The sequence below is a fragment of the Ctenopharyngodon idella genome, chromosome 10 (genome assembly GCF_019924925.1).
Source record: "Ctenopharyngodon idella isolate HZGC_01 chromosome 10, HZGC01, whole genome shotgun sequence".
Classification (NCBI taxonomy): domain Eukaryota; kingdom Metazoa; phylum Chordata; class Actinopteri; order Cypriniformes; family Xenocyprididae; genus Ctenopharyngodon; species Ctenopharyngodon idella.
Window position 1 is genome coordinate 16,866,755 of NC_067229.1, and position 8,676 is coordinate 16,875,430.

At 38.9% G+C, this 8,676-nt stretch overlaps 1 long non-coding RNA gene across 1 annotated transcript; it reads left to right on the forward strand.

The window, feature by feature from the left end:
- The first annotated feature begins 2,342 nt into the window (after positions 1-2,342).
- On the forward strand, positions 2,343-5,645 carry LOC127520961 (uncharacterized). The gene is made up of 6 exons (XR_007932240.1): positions 2,343-2,408; positions 2,810-2,999; positions 3,090-3,195; positions 3,272-3,338; positions 4,211-4,308; positions 4,419-5,645. It is a non-coding gene; the product is annotated as an uncharacterized LOC127520961 (long non-coding RNA).
- The last annotated feature ends 3,031 nt before the right edge of the window (positions 5,646-8,676 follow it).

Consider the following 8,676-nt stretch of genomic DNA (forward strand, 5'->3'; position numbering starts at 1 on the left):
TTTGTATTTTTACAAGAGTTCTTGAAGATTTTTGGAGGTTTAATCTTAACAAAAAGTGGTTTTGTTGTTTTGATAAAGCAAACTGACTTGTTGCACTTTTGGAGGTGGAGTTTAATCATGAAATAGTCAAGGACCACAAAGGTGGGAAAAGTCACACCAAACCATCACAGAAAGATGTGGAAGGCAGCGAGAATAAAACCGAGGTCAGCAAGCTGTTGTTTGACAAGCCAGAACTGATGTCTAAGTGTGAGTATAAAGAGAAACCCAGTGAAAGTCTGTAATCTTTAGACAAGTGGAGCCCCTGGAGTCCTGGAGTACTATAGACCATTATTTATTTCAGACACTCTCCCTGGTCCGTCTAACCTACACTGTGTGCTCAATGGCGGGAAGAATTTGAGCTGTAGTTGGGATCTCAAGACAGATCTGGCCCAGTACATCAGCTACACGCTGTCCTACCGGACATACTCCACTGCACTGTGAGTGTTTGAGAGAGTTATGGATGTTATGAAAGGTGTCTTTAACTCTGATAGGTGTAATCGCTCTTTTTCAGGGCTGCGTGGTGCTGTGTTGAGAAGGTGGAGGTCATAAATAAAGGAGACTTTTTGAGGATGGTTGGTGTTTTCAGCATCTTTAAACCTGGAGTGCTGCAGGTGCAACTCACGCCAACACCGGTGACTAAAGTGATCCGCTCTTATGAACACAGTTAGTGCCTCTACAACTTACCTTTTGAGAAATACTTGCCCGCTGAATGCTGCGACTGACCAATAACAATCAAGTATTCCAGAAAACTGTTCTGATTAAATTGTTATTGATCCGGTCTGTGGTCTTTGTGGTGTAGTCCAGCCCACATGTCCCATGGGTCTGAGCGTTGAGCTGAGAGGAGAAGACTGGATTCTGAACTGGACTCTAACAAAATACCGTACTGTACCTCTTACTACTGAACTCAAGTACTGGAGCATACTAACTCCTGTGAGTATTTGACTATTCTTCTATGCAATATTTATTAATTATTATTGTTAAATAAGGGTGTTTCTTCAACTTTTAAACTTGGCAATTTTATGTCCAAGGAGTTGATGTTTATTTACACTCTAAAAAATAACTGTAAAAAAACGAAACAAATTTACAAAAAATACAGTTTTCCACTGAAACAGTAATATACCGTAAAAACAATGCATTCTGGGTAATATTATTTGTCGTTTTCGAGAAAGTAACCTATAGGCTACTTTCTCGAAAATGACACATATTACCCAGAATGCATTGTTTTTACAGAATATTACTTCGTTATATTACAATGCATTCTGGGTAATATTATTTGTTGTTTTCGAGAAAGTAGCCTATAGGCCTCTTTTCTTAAAATGACAAATATTACCCAGAATGCACTGTTTTTATGGTATATTATGGTTTTTACCAAGGAGACGACAGATATATGAGACTTGTGATATGTGAAGAAAACAACTTAAAATCAAGGAAAATAACACTTGAATTACATTAAAAGTGTTATTTTGTTAAATTAAGCGAAAATTGCAAAAATATTAGTTTAGGATACTTGATAGCTATGAATTTAGCCTTAGCTAGACAAAGTAGTCAGCTGTCTTATTCCAAAAATGTTCAAAATGTAATTTCCATCACACAATGCTATTAACTCTTTACCTGCCAGTGTTTTTTAAAAAGTTGCCAGCCAGTTTTGATTTATATGCTGTTTAATCAGGGCCATAGCTAGGGAATTCTGGGCCCGCTGAAAAAACACTGATGTGGCTCCCCACCGCCCTCCACTCATACCATTTATCTTATCTATCAGTATTTTATTAAATAAAGCTAATAAATGTATCAATCAAGAACAGTGAGTTGTATTTACGTTTTCTTGACAGTACTGCTATCTTAAACGTTACACGTCAGCAGCCAGCAGGTCTGTGATCCATGTGACACTCATATAAATTTTTCTGCATGTTATACAAACCAACAAACTACATAATAGCGCAAAAAGACGGGGACACATAATCATTCAGGTGGTGCACGCCATTATACAGTTACCCGCTAAAGTAAACCCCAACCTGGCAAGAATAGTTGATGTTTTCTAACTTCAGCTATTCTCATAGCAGCCTCAACTCTGATTGGTTCTGTTCACTAACCCTGTGTTTAATGTTTGATGATTGCATTAGCTTACATATGCATTCTTCTATTGCTTGTTTCTGCTTTCTCTATGCTTGTTTTTGGATCCAGAGATTTTGTATTCTTTCAGAGAATGCGTAATAGCGCCCCCTACCGCATAACAGTGAAAACACGGCATCTGCTAATAAATAAAATAAAATCTGTATGTCTTATCACTAGGTGGCGATAGTGAAGCTTAAAAAGCAAGGAAAGTGAAGTAGAAGAAGAGCAGTACTTGACATTGGTGATTCTAGAGAGAGGTGCTAATTAGCTGTTTCATTGTAGGGGGTGTAACTTGTAGTAGGGGGCGTAATTTGTAGGGGCGTTGTTTGTAGTACTGCAGGATGCAGGCAGACAGCTTGGGGAATTCCATCAATGGCTGGGAATAAGTTAAAGACAAAACCTTATTTGAGATGTTGTGAAAATGGCACTGTGATAAAAATGTTCTCACCTTTCCTGAAAAAAATGGGGAAAAAGACAGAATTCTCATGTGATGTATATACAGTATATACACTGTTGGACATTATTAGCAGAAGTGTGTGAAAGTGTTTTAAAAGAGAGTTTATCTTCTGAAAGTCCAAAAGGTCAAAAGTGCTGTAGCTGAATAAACACCCACTTTCATTTTCTAGTGCATGTATGTTAACTGCCTCTTTGTCTGTAGGAGGATATAAAGAGCATATTTCTCTCTGATGGAGAGATGATGTTTGCTATATCAGAGCGTTCTCTCAAGGGTTCCTCAGAGTACCAGGCTCAGGTTCGCTGTAATGTGAGCGCAACCAGACGTTCAGGATGGCGTTACACCGGATATCCCTCAGAGTGGACCGACCCCGTCTACTGGATCACACGGCCTGGTCTGAGCCCACCCCACCACTTACATACATTACAAGATACCATGATACATTATATACAGTAAACCTTATCAATGTATGTTTTTGTTTCAGAGCCTCTTGCACCAAATCTGGTTGCATTTCTCCTGTATTTCCTCATTGTGACCCTCGCGTCAGCTGTCTCTATCACAGTTTTCATCATTCTAGTTGTTCTTCAGAGGTACATTTTTTTTGTTAATTCCTTTCAATTCATAAATTGCAAAGACAGAAAGTGGAATTCTGTCTTCTCTCTTCAGAAGACTGAAAGAATGGGACATGTCTCTTCCCTCTCCTGTCCACAGCAAAGTCTCAGAGGTGTCACAGGTACAGTAGGTTGACCTGGTAACTTAGACCATATCACTATGGCATTCTTTACACCTGGTATCAAAGTCATGATGAAATTGAAGTAGCTATCCCAAATAGCACCCTAAACCGTCACGGTCTTCCTCCACACTTTAGTGACGTAATGCCACTTTGACTGCCAGGCAGATCTGCGGGCTCAGTAGAAGTGCACATCGAGGGTGCATTGCGGCCATAAAGGGGGCGCTTGCGAGCACCCTTCTGAAAGCTAAAATGAATGGGACAACCTACGGTCTCGTGGACTTAACGGACACGCGCATACAGCGGCCATTGTAAGTCCACAAGACCGAAAGTGCACATGAAGTGTGCCATTTGGGAAAGGGCCTTGTTCTCAAGTCACTCGCACTTCCCACTTGCGCTGTTGCAAACTAACGCAAACTGTCATGGAATGCGGATGGCCAAAGTATACTTTGGGATTAATATGCATTAACCAAATAGATAGGGGGATTTTCATTTCATGCCAGCTCAAATGCATTTCCTTTGACCACTTCTTTCTTCAATTTTGTCAATGATTTCATGGCTACTTTTTTTTTTTTTTTAAGCTGCACGTAACCAACAAAGTTTAAAACCCATGTTTTGGTGCAAAAGATGATTGACGGGCAAGCAGGTAGCCCTTTTACTTGTGGCATTAGGATTTACAATAAAAATGCAATGTGGTTTCTGACTGCCTCCGAATGCAGTTTCATTGACTGAGCAAGATTTTTTTTGGACACTTGTATTTGTCTATTTCCACTTCTTGTCAAATCAATAATACCAGGTGTAAACGAGGCCTATAATTTTCTGAAACCAGAACTCAATCGTAAGCTGAGCTGTGTGAACATCCTGCTTTCTGCTAGGATCCTCAGATGGACCACTTACCCTGCTGTACAGAACTGAAGGATCCAGAAATCAGCAACGCTCAGATTGTAGATGTCCATCAGCAGTTGTCCTCATTGTAAGTCAACTGTAGACTTTATTCCTGGAATTCTCTGGAATTTCTGGAATGTGAAGTCCTAAAATTCTTAAGAGAAAGTTCATTACATGAATGTGACTTTTTCTATGCAGTGAATCAAAAAATACCTTGACCACTGATGGAAACGACCACTGCCTAGAAATTGAGGGCGATCGAGTGGTTTTGCATGTTGACGATCCATGCCTTGAGTCCTTGTGTTCCTCTGGAAATGTGATGGGAATAGGTGGTACATTCCAGCCTTGTACCTCCAACTTCAATGACCCAGTCCTCCCATGTTCAGAGGGATACTTGCAGAATCCTGCAACTTCTTTCAGCACTAACCAGGATGCTTTGCAAGAGGATTGCTCTCTGAATGATGGGTACGTGAATTGCCCTGAGCCTGATTTGAACAGAAGGACAAATCCTCATTTGGTCCATACATCAGATTTAAACACAAATGTTTTCCGTCTACCTTCTCCAGGAAGTTCTTCAGGAAGATGTTGTGCAGAATAATACACCACTATGAGTGGTGTATTATTCTGCATATTTTTAATTCATCTTCAAGAATACAAACATGTACAAGGACACTAAACAGAGGAAATTCTGGCAGTGACCACCAGAGGGTAGTATAGTACTACATTATCTACTGTATTTTGAGACTTTGGTTGAAGCCAGAGGTGTCCAATCTTGCTCTTGGAGGGCCACAGTCCTTGTGTTTAACTCTGGCCCTGATTTAACACATCTGAACCAGCTAATCAATATCTTCAGAATTACTAGGAGCCTCCAAGTGTGTGAATGCACATTGGAGCTAAAAGCATTCGAGGAGCGTGATTGGACACCCCATAAGCCTTGGTGCGCATTAATGTTTCACTCATTGAAATGTAGTTGTCTGCAGTCAAAAAATAAGTAATTTTAATCTTTGATATTGTGTGTTTTATAACTACTAAATGTTTCCCTCAGTACCTGTATGACGGTAAAATCACAAATTTGATATTATTTCTCATAGACAGCAATGATATTAAATGAAGAGCACATGACATCTCCTGTTTCTCCTGATTTTTCTCCCGAGCAAAATACTTTACTTATTCCTAATTGTGTCTGCTCTAAAGGCCCCACACTGTTTACAACAAAATTCGAAATCCCCTTTACTTTTGACAGTTGTTTAAATCCATTATCCATTATGTAATTTATTTACAGGATAAGGATTAAGAAAAAGGATTTTTTATAAAAATATTTTTACTCACAATTACTCTATAAAATCACCACCTTGGAATATAAGGTCCTGCATTCTGAGCAGTTTTGAGATATTGAGCTTCAGTTTATTTTTTATTTTTTATTTCATACTCCTTTGTAGATAGAACCTTTTTGTTTTTCAAAAAATTGTCCCAAAATGTACATAACTTTAAAAAAAATCACATAATGTAAATCAGTTGTCACGGAATAAGAATGTGAATAACTCAATTTTGACAAAAATGTCAGATAGAACCTTATAATTCCAAGGTGATGAAATATTTCAGAACTTGGTATAACTAATAAAATGTATATTCATTATAAAAATGACCATGGAGTTTTACCATTTTTTTTTACATGACTTTTTCAGTACTAGAAATCAAACTTTTAAAATTAAGCTACCTCAAATATCCTGGTTTCCTAAAGACTGGGAAATAAGGTTCTTCAAAGGAGAAAAAGTTGTTGAAGGGTGAATCAAAATAATCATGATTTTTAATTGTTTTAGTTTATTTTAATGCTGGTTTTGTCTTATTTTAAATTGTGGACCTATTATGGACCTAAAAAGTGGACCTATTATGTCCTTTTTCAAAGTTTGTTTTTGGGCTCTACTAGAATAGGTTTTCATGCTTGAATGTTCAAAAACACATTAATTTTCCACATATTTGACATTGTTGCAGCACCTCTCTTCTTAGTCTGTCAGTAACGCTCTGTTTAGTTCCTGTCTCTATGAAGCCCCTACTTCTGAAAAACACAATGTGCTCTGATTGGTCGGCTGGATCAGTGTGGCGTGCTTGGTCTATCGTTTCTAGCATGTTTCAGAAATGTCACGCCCCTTACCATAACCACGAGTTTCAACACACTATTAACGCAACTCATCCAGGCCCCGCCCCTTATGCCTTAGGCGGGAATGATTTAACTGAGGGATATTTTGATGTGTTCTTTCCTGAAAGAAAACTCAAGACAAAAATCAAGGCATTTCAGGGAGTTCAGAAACAGTGTGCACTGATGTAGAGAAGAACTCCCTTTGGAGTGACTTTATAACTTTTCAGATCTTTTTCATGCTCAAACAGCAACATTACACACTAAAGAAAGCTGAAAATGTAAAAAGCATAATAGGTCCCCTTTGCATCTTGGAAGGCCCCCTTTTAAGGCCCACTGGTTGAGAACCACTGAGTTTCAGAAGAGATCTCAACATTGTCTCATATTGTGGTCCGATTTGCTATTAAAAGGTCATTGCTTTCAATATGAACTATGAAATTGTGGTGTACTTCAGCCCTGTAGCTGTTTTTGTTTCTTTAGCTCAAATGATAGAGCATTGAGCTAGTAATGCCAAGATTTGATTCTTGGATAAAATTTTATGTTTGTATTTTCTAACTCATTTGATTTTTAAACATCTCACTCCTCCACTGTGAAGAGCACTGTGTTGTCACCCTTGCAGCTGTTTTTATTGTGTGTTTTCTGAATGACTGTAGACGCGTGCAGCAAACAGCTGTTTGACTCTTAAGAATGAGTAATTACCATTCACTCACTTATTTCAAGATGTTATGTGCGAGTGTATATGTTTCTTCAGGCAGGGAAGGTCTGCTTGTCAAAGGAAACAGCTGTCATTTCAGCAACGGAACGACTGCACGAAATAAAGAGGTAGAGATAAGGAGACATATGCCGTCACGCTCCTTAAAAATGAAAGACAGAACAGAGATTCACTTTCAAAACTAGGTTGAGTTCAATCAAAATAATCTTTAAATGTGATGTTTGTCTGTCACCTAATCTGATGGATGTGTGTGTGTCACCTCATCTGATATCTCACCTGTATCTTCCACACCTGGCTGTGGGACGGAGGCCAAAACACACACACACACACACACACACACACACACACACTTTTTTCACACTACTGTAGGTCACTAGTTTTTCTCAATATGCTGCATGATTTGTGGTAAAATGCATGTCTGTAAATGGCAGTGCAGGAGAAGTTACGTGCCGAAGTTCAAATCCCTTTTGTACTTCTTTCACATCTGGCTTGTTCGGAAACAGCTGTGTCTGCCACGGCCTCCTCAGGATTTATGGCCCAGCTCTCTACACCTTCACTCGTCCTCATTCCTCTCCTCCATCAGGTGCATCCTCTTCCCAACTATTTTCACTTACACTTTCACCTTTTCATGCACCTCTTCTTCTTTAATCTCTGTTTCTTGATCTCCCGAAGTCTCGACCCTCATTGTACCTTCCTTTAATTTCCACCCGTCCCCCTATATGCCTCTCACGACCTGTTTCAAATCTGTCACTCACAACTGCCTCTTGAACTCTACTACCACCATCATCCCATCTGTTTTGCCTTCTCTCATCTTTTCTTTTGCTGTTTCATCCACACCCTTCCCCTCTCACCCTGTTTTCATCAACCACCATCGATTTGGCCTTTTTCCATTTCTGTCTTTGTTTTGTGCCACCTGAAGCTTTTTACAGCAATATCATGAAAAACAGGATTTTCATAATGTAAAGATCTCACCCCAGTTCACCATTTTATTGGAAAATAGGCTGCAGAAATGGACCAATCAGAAATGGCTGTGGTTATGAGGTCACAACCTATAGATATTAGACCACCTTTAAGATTGTTTCTTCAATTAGAGGAAATTAGATTAGATTTGAAATCTTAAAAAGGAAGCTTACTTAAGCCCAAAGTATACTTCAGCTGACCTCAGAATTGAAGAATCATACATGTTACATATTCTGCAACTTCTCCTGGCAGTGTGACTGAAAACGTGAAGCTGGAACACTGGCACAACTGAGGTCATTTACATATTTAAATCCTAAAGGTACAATAGCAAAAGTGTGTTTCATTTTAAGGCAAAGGGTAGAAATATATCATAAAACTGAGATATAAATTTATGGTGCAAGAAACCATGTTTAACATTATAAATGAACCTCACTGTGTCTATAGCACATGGCCTTTTAAACTAAATGAGTTTTTCTCCACTCTCGCCCTCCATCCCTGGCTTAAACTGGCCATCAGAAGAAAGAAGAAAAGATGAGTGTAAGTTCCCCTTCAGCGATACATTCCTCCATGCTCTGTCTTTTTAAGTTTGGCTGACCTCCAAACTCAAGCATGTAGTGACAGTCAAAAAATCTTCTGATGTACCTTTACGG